Source organism: Zophobas morio, unplaced genomic scaffold (assembly GCF_036711695.1).
Source record: "Zophobas morio isolate AGI-343-1 ecotype UQ-CSIRO unplaced genomic scaffold, CSIRO_AGI_Zmor_V1 ptg000004l, whole genome shotgun sequence".
Lineage (NCBI taxonomy): Eukaryota > Metazoa > Arthropoda > Insecta > Coleoptera > Tenebrionidae > Zophobas > Zophobas morio.
In genome coordinates this window covers 8224597-8238068 of record NW_026972109.1, presented here as the reverse complement: position 1 = coordinate 8238068, position 13472 = coordinate 8224597, and positions in this window count along the sequence as shown.

Here is a 13472-nt window from a genome sequence, read left to right as displayed (position 1 = left end):
AAATGTACCATTTAACCAAGTTTCTTGTTTTGAAAAGATGACTACACATATTAAGAAAAAAATTCAAAATGTAGCCCCGCCCACCCACCCTCTCTCAATTGTGATGATTTTTTTTATTCATTGTGAGCCAAGGGGGCGGAGCTTAACTGCAAAATCCTTATTTCTCTACGAGAAATTAAAAACATGTTTTTGAGTAGGTACGTATCGTGTTGTTCAAAGAATACTACGTATATTAAGAAAAAATTAAAGTCAAAGATTAAGCCCTACCCATACCTGGCCTGATCTAAATACTTACGTAATAATGAAGTTTTCATTGGTTGCCAGTTGTAGGGGTTGAGCCTAATTGCAAAAGCTATATTTCCCTACAAAATTTACCATTTTAAACGTGTTTTAAGTTTCTAAGGATAAAAAAAATCGGCACAATTGAGATCGGGTGGGTGGGCGGGGTTTATATTTTGCCTTCTTTGCTTAAAGTAGTAGTATTTTCTGAACAACACGATAGTCAAAAAACATGTTTTAAATTTATTGTAAAGAAATAAGTATTTTGCAGTTAAGTTCAGCCCCCTTGCTTCACGGCGAATAAAAAAATCATCACAATTGAGACAGGGCGGGTGGGCGGGCTTAGATTTTGTCATTCTGTTTTAATATATGTGGACTTCTTTTCACAACATGAAACTTAAAACATATTTAAAATGGAAAATTTGTGTAAGGAAATACCGATTTTACAATTAGGCTCCGCGCCATAATTTCAAAATCCATATTTCCTTACAAAAATGTACCATTTTAACCATGTTTTAAGTTTCTTGTTGTGAAAAGATGGTTATGTGTATTAAGAAAAAGAGGCAAAATATAAGCCCCGCCCACCCGCCCTATCTCAATTGTGAAAATCCTTATTTTCTACGAGAAATTACTATGTAAAATATATTCTTAAGTAATCCTGTTATGCAAAGAAAACTAAATGTATTTATTAAAAAAGAAAACCAAAAGAGAAGCCCCATCCAACCGTCTCGATCTCAATCGTGATCAATTTTTCACTCATTGTTAGACCGAGGGGCGGAGCGTAATTGCAAAATCGATATTTCCCGATACAAATTTACCATTTTAAACATGTTTTAAGTTTCTTGATGTGAAAAAATGGCTATGTATATTAAGGAAAAAAAGACAAAATATAAGCCCCGCCCACCCACCCTGTCTCAATTGTGATGAATTTTTCATTCGTTGTCAGACCGAGGAGCGGAGCGTAATTCCAAAATACAAATATACCATTTTAAACATGTTATAAGTTTCTTGTTGTGAAAAGATGAATAAATATTTATTTTTTTTTTTTGGAATTTAAATTTTATTTTGTCAAATGTCGAATTTAACATTAAAAAAACTCTAAACTGGCCCCGCCCACCTCTTTTTCTTTTTCCTCAGTCATTTTATTGGAAGACGACTTGGTTTTGCACTGATAATTAATGGAATATAAACAGAAAGGGTAAAACTAATCCCTTCCACTCCACTTTTAAATTTCATTGGCTTATTTTATTTACTGTGAGATGAAGATTGAATTTTACTTTGACAAATGTTTGAATCTACAATTATTGAAACAAATTTCAAAGTGGCCCCGCCTACCCACTCAACCATCCAATTGAGATGGGGTGGGTGGGCGGGGTTTATATTTTGCCTTTTTGTTCTTAATATGCATAGTATTCTTTGCATAACACGATACTCAAAAACATGTTTTTAATTTCTTGTAAAAAAAGAAAAATTTTGCAGTTAAGCTCCGCCCTCTTGGTTCACCGTGAATAAAAAAATCATCACAATTAAGATAGGGTGGGCGGGCGGGTTAACATTTTGACTTTTTGTTTTAATACATATATGCAGACATCTTTTCAAAACATGAAACTTAGAACATGTTTAAAATGGAAAATTTGTATTTGTATTTTAAACATGTTTTAAGTTTCTTATTGTGAAAAGATGGCTTTGTACATTAAGAAAAAAAGACAAAATGTATACTCTTAGTTTTTTTTTTTAAACTATCATTCTTGCAGTAAATTTTGTTTTGCTGTTGCAGGATGTTGGAAATTGTATTGAGCGATAAGTAGAATTTTTCCTAATTTCTTTCTTGATGACTTCCAAAACATTACCAGTGCAAAAATTATTTTTCTTTAAATAATCTCTCAAATTACAAAATATTTGCTCTACTAAAATTGCTATTTGGAACGCGTTTTCTGAAGCGTAATGTAAAGCACCAGTTTTATATTCTTTTAATGCCACAAATTTTGCATAATTTTCATTACAATTCTTCTTAGAGACAAAAGCAACAATACATTTTTTGTAAAAATTTTGATTTTTTGTCAAGCTTGTAGCAACGTAACTTGTGCAACTGTACAAAGCATTTTTTCTCTCGAAGAAAGTTCTTTTTTCTTCAAATTCCAATTTCTAGGTAAAGCTAAATTTTAAAAGTTTTAAGTCATATTTAAGTTGAATGGCCGAATTTGGGAAAATACATTTTGTTAACAATCTTGAGAAAATCTCGATGTTAATAAATATGACTATTTTGTTTCGTTGAAAAACAAGTTTTGCAGAGCATAACCCCGCCCACCCACCCTATCTCAATTGGGATGATTTTTTTTATTCGTTATGAGCCAAAAACCTTATTTCTCTACGACAAATTAAAAACATCTTTTTGAATATCGTGTTGTTCAAAGAATACTGTGTATATTAAGAAAAAATTAAAGTCAAAGTTTAAGCCCTATACATACTTGACCTGATCTAAATATGTATATCGTAATGACGTTTTCATTCGTTGTTATATCTAGGGGCGGAGCCTAATTGCAAAAGCCATATTTCCCTACAAAAATTTACCATTTTAAATGTGTTTTAAGTTTCTAAAGATTAAAAAAATCATGACAATTGGGATGGGGTGGGCTGTGTAAAAAAATGATGGCAGCTATGTAAAATATGAGTGTTTCGGTGAAGAAATTATTTAATGGCTTAATATTAGTGGGCATCATTATCTCTATCAAAATTTGATTTTCGTGGAATTAGTGCTGTCAACCAGAAAAATGTCCCCCCCCCCTCTTACTTCAGGGAATTTTCCTTCAGGTTGGTAGCACTGAACACCACTGCAGTTTGATTGGTTGAAAACCCAACCTCAACGGCAACGTAACTTAATTCATGTAACATGTTTGGCTCACGCCTTAAGTTTAGTAGCTGAAGTTATTCGGAATCAATATGAAGATGGATCAAAGCCTTCCGGGAAGCCTTACCGGATTATCCATTGCCTCCAGAACCTGTTCTGACAAGAAGGGGTTCATGGATCGAAGCGGCATTTTATTATTGAGATCATTTTAACTACATAAAAAAGGTTCGTTTATTGATATTCATGATTTTGTTGTGTAATTTTAAATTAAATGAAACATTTTAGGTTATTATGGAATTTGACTCTACAGTGTCGAAATGCATCGCCGATGCTCAAAACTATTTGCTACAAAAGCAGCTCGAACATAATTTGGCTTATACAAAAACCCATTTTACTATCTTAAAAACAAGTATAACTAGATTAGAGACCATTGGGCTGACCTTGAGTCAGTCTGTTGATAGATATATTAGAGCAATTGTATAAACGATTGGAAGATACCCCGAGGGGAGTAGATGATGTTGAGATCCTTCTATAGGTATAAAAATGTCTTAACAAACAAAAGGAAAAATTTTTCTGTCGAAAATTTAGAAAAATATCTAATTTGTTATGCAAATTTTAAAATGCCTATTTTGCAATTTTTTGAGCCTATTTTAGGGCCTATGTTGTCTTTTTTTTCTAGCCCAAAGTCCGTTCTTTACTATATAGTAAATGTATAGTTTTGGAAATTTCATTGTACAATAGCAAGAAATATTTAGAACTTAAGTTGTCGCGTGCCGGTAATCCCCAGATGTTAGAAAGCATGACCATTATTTTATGAGTACAGATACCTGCTAAATGTTCTCAGACAAATTCGAGTGAACTGGTGTGATCCATAAATATTTCTTACCATTGTACTACTGTCCGTCTCGTTATCGTCAATAAAATTTTATGGGGTAGAATGAAATTTCCAAAACTATATATACTTGTGGTTTATTAATCCGCCATTATTTTTGCGTTTCTCCCAGTCTGCAACTAAAGCAACAGTGTATTTTTGTCGCGTATTTACCGTCTTCCAAGTGCCATCTTCCGCCATAAAACGTCTAACAATCCATCGTCGCAATATGCATTTGAGGTCACATGACAATATGCAATAAATGTTTCATTATTACCTTTTTACGACGAACATAACTTTTAACTTAAGTATAAAATTATCGGTTGTGCAAAACAAGTAATGACTCGAAACCTCATAAAGAAATTTTTCCTCCAGCAAACAACCAACGCGAATCGACACCACCCTTGTAAACCAAAAGACGCAACCTTTCAACGTCCAAAACCATCCCACCTGCTCTGTCCACTTTTCAATTAGTTATTCCTCAAATTAAATTAGTCACACCTCCGATGCTCTAATGGTCCCAGTATTTCGTGAGCAATTAACCGGACCCACCACAAAAAATCCCCATAAAACCCAATAAAATTATCATTCTGAAAATTTTTTCCCTACACCGAATCGCAATTAACAAATCAATAAACCGAATTTAATTTAATTCTGTACATAAAGGAATTAACACCAGCGGCTCGCACAAAGCTTTCCAATCTAGGCAATAAAGCCGCATTATAAAACTAAAGCCCCCTACTTGTTAGCATTCTCTGTAATTACCCCCCCTCTCCCCCTCCAAGACGACCGTCCGTCTCGCTCTGCCCTCGCGCTCGCGCCTCCTCCCTCTCGCTCTTCTCGTTCGATGGGCGATTCCTTTATTTAATGGAACACCCAGATCGAATTGGCGGCGTCTTTGAACGACGATCGACCCACGTGACGTCATTATAAATTCGGTATCGCGCGCACCGCAACGCTATCTAGGTGGGCCATGCTTACGCAAGGAAAAAATCGACGAGGATTTCGGCCGATTTATTACGGAATTTGTTTATGATGTGACAATTGGACCGGCGGGTGCCGACAAAGGGCCGAAACGTTGGAAGCAGTAACGAGGGTAAACATCTAATCACGACGGAAGGGTTAAGGGTGATTTTTTGTCAAGAAATTGGCTTGATGGCGAAATGGCTTGTTTGTCAAATTGGTACTTTAGTGGATGGTGGATAAACATTTTTGGTTTTATGGGACGGCTGGGGCGTTATACGAGGAGGTCCTTGAAAAATATATAGTAAATAAATCTGAGAGGAGTGAGAGGGTTTGGAACGACAAAATGGACGGTAATGGGGTTTAGCCATGATCTGGAATTGTATGTTAATATTTGTGTAGGGAAAAATCGAACACCTACAACATTTATTATTTTGTTGGTGGACGATTCCTCCAGGAATTATTTTTCTGGAGGAAATAGTATTTTTGCTATTTTATTAAACGGAACTTTACGAATATTAAAAAGCCATTTCTGAAGTAATCGATAAAATAAATCGATGTACACTTTTTCCGCGATATCCTGTAGATCTACCCAAAAAAATATATTACTAAGGCACGGCACTTGCGTTCTTGACAAATAAAATCGATTAAGGTAAAAGTATCCGGTGTAATCATCGGCTGCTAATCACCATATAATTATCTTTCATAATAATTTATTGGAGCAGGCAAGATAAAATATATTGATAAGGAGCATTAGCATTTAATTATTATCTATCAGAATGTTATTATACTGAGAAAGATTGCAGAAGAATTTTGTATTTTGTTGGATATTCAAAAGATTGACTAAAAAAATATATACATATAATCCCAAAAACTAATACTACCTCTAATAATTTTTTTCTCAGTGTAAAGTTGCAAGTTCAAGGACTTTCAAACATAATGACACATTACACACACAGTACACCTAGAAGATTTTGCCTGCCACATGATTACTCCTGTCACCACCCCCTCCCCCGTCACGTCACCCTCCACACCCTATCAATCCAATTTCGGGCACAATACAGTCGCCGAGATCACAAGAAGGCTTACGTCGGAAATGAGTGACATACGAGCATCGCTAAACAGCTGAGCAGACAGGATAGCCACGCACTCCATGGCCGATTTAACGTAACAAATGAGTGTCGTCTCTTCTTAGCCGACTGTGTCTGTGTACGGCACCGCCGAGTTATTTCTTGTTTTTGGACCAATTAGTTGAATTATTGTTTGAAGACATCGCGCTGATCGTCGGGATGTTGAGCACGTGTTTCATGGGTCCCATAGATACGACCAATGGTAATTACCGTCTGGGATATATATAACTAAGTGGAGCTAGATGTTTCTGGGTTTTTGACAGTATAGAAAATTTTCTTCCAGTGTGGTATAAGGAAGAAACACCAATTTCCAGTGTCCATAACTCCCACGACTTTTTTAAAAAAACTTCAAAAGAAATTTTAAGTTTGCAAATTTCTCAGCTGTCAACGCTGGCTAATTTATTGTTCCCTGTAGAGTAGGCTGTTAGACAAATTAAAATTTATATTTTTTTAGATAATTTACAGTTCGTAGAATATAGTGATTATTTTTAAAAAACACTTTGAAAAAGGTTCAACAACTTAAGTGCACTTAACACAATGTTCAAGAAAATCTTTTCTCAGTGTACTAATGTCCGGTTAGTGCTCATCAAGCAATTTCAGCTCTAACAAGCAAGCTAACTCTAAGCAAGAAGCCGTTCGATGGAACGACTAAAATCAACACTTCTTGCACCAGATCCGCTTCATGGGTTTTCTATAGGGCGAGTGTGCTCGCTTTAATAACATGTGAAGGAAGTGCACCCATTGATTGTCGCTAGGTAATTTCTAACATCCAACGATCTTGTTCTTTGGCTCCTTTTTCCGTGAACGCTCTCGGTGATGATCAATCTATTCGAGTTGATTAAGTGATTTACTAAGAATTTATGTAATTCTGTTCCAGCTATTGTGTTCTAAAAACGTGTTCTGGCTTTTGAAACGCGTCTTAATTATTTCTGCACATTGTGGCCTTTTGTGGGTGAAATTGGGAGTAACGTGTAGTGTGGGGGGCGCTGTTAGATGGGTTTTAGTTTAATTATCGAATTTCAAGGTTGTCAAAAGTGTTGAAGTGCAAAAACGTGCGGGTTAGTAGCAATTAGCCAAATGGAGCGGATTAAAAATTTCCAGGAATTGTAGCAGGTGTTATTTAAATGTTTTTCTATAATAACAATGTCGTCAGAATCTGTGCACTATGTGATTATGATCCCATAAACACATCCATTGTATTGTTTAGTTTATCGTTCTAGAGCTACAAATTTATCGTATTTTAAACCGCTTGTCTATGTAGGTAATCTATACAAATAAATTAAATCGCGCATTACCATTTTTCTCCACTTTGACAGTATAATACATATGTAACAATTACAAAACCAGACCTGGCATAATTAAGAAATTTCCATAGAAAGAAACAAGACAACACGATTAATCACCGCAGAATTATTAACAAATGTCCCACGACAAACCTAATAATAATAGATCGCTCCAGTCATTAACAAAAGTCAAATTTACCTAATAACATTAGACTTGCAAATAACCAAATAAGGAGAAACGAAAATCAGAAGCGCCCTCGCACTATTTCGCCATTATTAAAATTCGTGAGAAGGGACAATCAAAGAACGGCGTTATTTGAACGTGTTTCGTATTAAAATGAGAATGATATAGCGTGAAACGGAGCAGTAAAGGCTACTAAAGGCCATTACCGACACCGTTCCTAAGAGGTACCCCGAGTATTTGGATAAAATTAAACTAAACACCAAAATCACACTCGTAACATCGCCACGCTTCCAGATATTCGAAAACGTGCTTTATAAGAGAAATTAATTAATTTAGCGTAAAATTTGAAGGTATGTGTAATCGGGTTTTCAATATTTATGCGATTATTTACAATTACAGTGAGAATTAAGTGTGAACATATTTAATTTCCATTAAATTAGTGTTAAATCAGATTAATTTTTGCATAAACTTACAACTACTTGCATATGTGCGATTTGCGTACAACTTAATAATTCGTGGATGAGTTATTGCTTCTGCGTTTCCAAGTTGCTGTTGCGTATCTAAGCTCTTTATTACTTATAAACATACATGTATCAAAAAAGCGTAACGATGTTACGTTTACGGAGTTAAAATTGTTGCGAATTTCAGGATCAATTTTATATGTAAAAGTTCTGTTGTAATTAACAAACAATAGACAGTGTCGTCATTAAGGCACGATTTCATTAGTTCGGTATTCGGTGACCAGTCCGCCAAGCTATAAATTATGCAGACTATTTTTACGACCACCGATTAACATAGAATGCTTTAGTTTCGAAATGTTTACAAAAATGTCGCAAAACAGGTCTGCAATAGTTTTGTTTGGTGGAGAAATTTAAACGAATTAATGTAATCGCACCTTTAGAACCACATTTAAACAAAACAATTGTGGAATAAATTTGAAAGCTTTAGTTGTCAAAGATGATTCAAATAACAATATTTTTTTGTTCAGGTAATGATGAAAATTGTTATTTTTTTCAGGTTCCCTGTAAGAAAGAAACGGATTAGCGAGGTCGTGAGTTAGAAGATTTCAAGTAAACGAAAAGTTTTTAAAAGAATTTATGTTATTACATCTTGTAAAACTTTTATGACTTAAGCGACTTAACCCAAACCACCTTTATAAGTCAGACTGGCTATTGTAAGCTTTGTGGACCCAAACCGCAAGGATTATTACTATCCATTGTTGGCATAATGGAGCTGTGAACTGAGTTACGTAATACAATAGCCAGTTTGACTTGTAAGGGTGCTTTGGCTTAAGCCGCTTAAGTCATAACAGTTTTACAAATGAAATGTGTATGTCAAATGAAATTGATCCTGAAAAATTGTAGAATTCAGCACGACGGCGCAACAGCGCACCACCGTTTAATTAGGTCCCACACAAACCATATCTACCCACCTCGATCACCTGATTCGACACCTTTAGATTATTATTTGTTCCAGGATTTGAAAAACAGTATTTTTAAACAATTAGTAGATACAATTGAAGACCTAAAAGTGAGAATCATACAAGAGTGTGAAAGTGTTTCGCCGGAAGTTCTTACTCGAGTATTTGAGAATACGAAACGCCGAGTCAATTTATGTATAGAAGTTGGGGTCAGCACTTCCCAAAATTGTTGTAAATTCAGTTAAATAGGTTACTTATCATAAATAATGATTCATTTAAATCGAACGAGGGTTTAGTTTAAGAACAAAAGTGAATTACTGTTGAATTCATTAAAAATTGTTTTATTTAAATTAAAAACTTTGTCAAATTAGGATCTACTTTCGCCAAAATCAAAAAATCACTCAGTATTAGGACATTATTTAATTTGCAAAAATACAAACACCAAATTTAAAAAATTTGTTAAAATGGGTTTGGAAAATAACAAAAAAAAACTGACGTTGGATAATCAGGGTTCTCGATTGAGCTAAAAACAGTGATGTTTACAGAATTTCGTTCCATAGACGTTCGCTCGTGGAATGTAAGAATCTTATATTTCTGAAAATTATTTTAGTTTGAATCTCTGTTTTAAGAGTTCGTTTTTATATTACAAACTTTATGAAATTTTCTTTTTTAAAATTTCTCGTACTAATTCCAACAATTTTTGATCTTTGTGATATTTTATATATTTTTTACGTACATATATAGATTTTACGTGGTTTTTGCTGGTAAGAATACTATCTTGCTCGCTTTAAATAATGTTTGTTTGTTATTAAGTTGACATTTTACAGTTCGGAAAATACAAAAAGGAAGGTTTCCTACATTTCTTCAAAGAATATTAAACGGATTTTTTTTTTAATACTAGAAAATATATCAAAAATTCTTAAATTTGTGCTATAGTAATAATATTTTAATTTTTATAATTAGTTTCTAATAGAGCATAACAAAACATGAATATTATGTATTTGTGCAACTGATGAATAAAAAGTTTTCAGATTCAGCTATGGAAATATTTTTCATTTCTTTGATTAAACCAAACGCGTCGAAATTCAAACTTGTCAAATGGGTATTTCAACAGACAATTCTAGAAAACGGTTGGAGCTATCAAAGAAATGAGGAAGGAAGTGACTTCTACCTCTCGAAATCGACAAGAAAATGTTTTTAGTTCAGTTTTTCAAATTTTATCTTTGGAAAAGTTGTCTAAAAATCCACAAAAAATTCTGAGGTATTTACATCCCGACGTGCTGATTCCAAAAATATAGCGCGTTTTTGTTCATGGAACATTGTCGAAATTTTCCGTTTTAAAGTCAAATTTTTTAAAAATTCCAAAAATTTCGATGTCTCAACGACCAATTCTGAAAAAACGGTTAGTGTTATCAAAGAAACGAGGCCGGAAGTGACTTCTATAGCTCGAAATGTACAAGAAAATGTATTTAGTTAAGTTTCAAAAATGATCAAAAATTGAAATCGAAATCGAAATTTGAAGTAGGAGAAAAATCTTACCTTTGAAAAAGTAAAAAATTCTGGAGTAAGTATACCTACCTATAGATCTCCACCTCATTCCAAAAATATAGCGTGTTTATGTTCATGAAATAACATTGTCGAAATTTTTATTTAGCAACATTTTCGAAATGTTCGGGATTAAAGTAAAATTTTTTCAAAATTCAAATATTTCCGTAAATATTTCAACCGCTGATTTTGAAAAAACGATTGCATTTATCAAAGAAACGACGCCGGAAGTGATTTCTACAGGTCTAAATGTACAAGAAAAAGTTAAATTTCAAAAATGGTCAAAAACTGGTCGAAATTTGAAGTAGGGGCGAGTATTGGAAAAATTTCACCTACGAAAAAGTTGTCTAAAAATCCACGAAAAATTCTGGGGTTTATAGATCTCGACGTGCTGATTCCAAAAATATGGCGTGTTTATGTTCATCGAGACACAATGTCGAGATTTTCCGTTTCAAACTCAAATTTTTCAAAATTCCAAAAGTTTCGATATTTCAACGGATTATTCTGGAAAAACCGTTGGAGCTATCAGATATCGACGTGCTGATATACAACGAATAACATTTTCGAAATTTTCATGGAGCAATATTTTCGAAAATTTTTCGGGATTAAAGTCAAATTTTTAAAAAATTCAAATATTCAACGGCCGATTCTGGGAAAATGGCTGGCGTTATCAAAGAAACGAGGCCGGAAGTGACTTCTACAGCTGGAAATCTACAAGAAAATGTATTTAGTAAAGTTTCGAAAATGGTCAAAATTTGGACAAAATTTGAGGGAAGTGTGGAGTATTGGAAACATTTCACCTTTGAATAAGTTGATTAAAAATCCACAAAAAATTCTTGGGTATATAGACCTTGACAACCTGATTCCAAAAATATAGTGTGTTTATATTCATGGAACACTTTAGAAATGTTCAGTTTTAAAGTAAAATTTTTTAAAAATTCCAATAGTTTCGATACTTCAACGGCTGATTCTGGAAAAACGGTTGAAGTTATCAAAAAAATGAGATCGGAAGTAACTTCTACAGCTTGAAATCTACAAGAAAATGTATTTAGTTAACTTTGGAAAATAGTCAAAAATGGGCCGAAATTTAATTTTCAAAAAGTTACCTAAAAATCCACAAAAAATTCTGACGCATATAGGTCTAGACGTGCTGAATTAAAAAATATAGCGTGTTAATGATTATCAGGCAACATTGTCGAAATTACTCGAAATTTTCTGTTTTAAAGTCAAAATTTTTAAAAATTACAAAAGTTTTGATATTTCAACAGACGATCCTGGAAAAGCGGTTGGAGTTATCAAAGAAACGAGACCGGAAGTGGCTTCTACAGCTTGAAATCTGCAAGAAAATGCTTTTAGTTATGTTTCGAAAATGGCCAAAAATGGATCGAACTTTGAAGTATTGGAAAAACGTAATTTTTGAAAAAGATATCTAAAAATCCACAAAAATTTCTGGCGTGGGTATATAGATGTCGACGTTCTGATTCGAAAAATATAGCGTGTTTGTATCCATCGAGCAACAAATTTCTCCGTTTTAAAGTCATTTTTTTTTTAAATTCCAAAAGTTTCATTAATTCAACGGACGATTCTGGAAAAACGGTTGAAGTTATCAAAGAAACAAGGCCGGAGGTGATTTCTAAAACTCGAAGTCTAAAAGAAAATGTATTTCAAAATGGTCAAAAATGGGTCGAAATTTAAAGAAGAGAGAGAAGATTCGAAAAATTTCACCTTAGAAAAAGTTGTCTAAAAGTACACAAAAAAATTCTGCGGTATATAGATCTCGACGTGCTGATTTTAGAACTATAGCGTGTTTATTTTCATCGAGCAACATTGTCGAAATTTTCCGTTTTAAGGTCAAGTTTTTTAAAAATTTAAAATGTTTCGATAGTTCAACAGCCGATTATGGAAAGACGGTTGGAGTTATCAGAGAAATGAGGCCAGGAGTGACTTTTACAACTCGAAATGTACAGAAAAGTGTAATTTAGTTAACCTTTGAAAATGCTCATAAATTGGTCGAAATTCGAAGAAGGAAAAATTTGATTTTTGAATAATGAAAGCCGTCTAACAATCCACAAATAATTCTGGAGTATACCCCAGATGTGCTGATTCCAAAAATATAACGTCTTTATGTTTAACGAGAAACATTGTCGAAATTTTCCGGTTTAAAGTCAAATTTTTTAAAAATTCCAAAAATTTTGATGTTTCATAGGCCGATTTTGGAAAAATGCTTAGAGTCATAGAAGTAACTTATACAGTTCGAAATCTACAAGAAAATGTATTGAGTTAATCTTCGAAAATGGTCAAAAATTTGTCGAAATTTGAAGAAGAAAAAATTTAATTTTTGAAAAAATTGTCTAAAAATCCATATCAATTTCTGGAGTATATGGATCCCACCATGTTGATTCCAAAAATATAGCGTATTTTTATTCATCAACCAACATTTTTTAGAAATTCCAAAAGTTTCGATATTTAACCGCTGATTCTGTAAAAATGGTTGGAATTATCAAAGAAACGAGGCCGGAAGTGACTTCTACAGCTCGAAATTGACAAGAAAATGTATTTAGTAAAGTTTCGAAAATGATAAAAAATTGATGAAAAATTTCATCATTAAAATAGTTGTCTAAAAATCCACAAAAAATTCTAGGGTATAGGTAAGTGTGTTTAGATTTATGGAACAGTCGAAATTTTCATAAAGCAACATTTTCGAGATGTTCTGGATTAAAGTCAAATTTTTTAAAAATTCAAAAATTTTGATATTTCAACGGCCGATTTTGAAATAACGTTGGCGTCTTACTTATAAAAGAAACAAGGCCAGAAATGACTTCTACAGCTTGAAATCTACAAGAAAATGTGTTTAGTTGTTTCGAAAATAGTCAAAAATTGTTCGAAATTTGACTTTTTCAAAAATTTAATTTTTGAAAGAGTTGTCTAAAAATACACAAAAAATTCTGG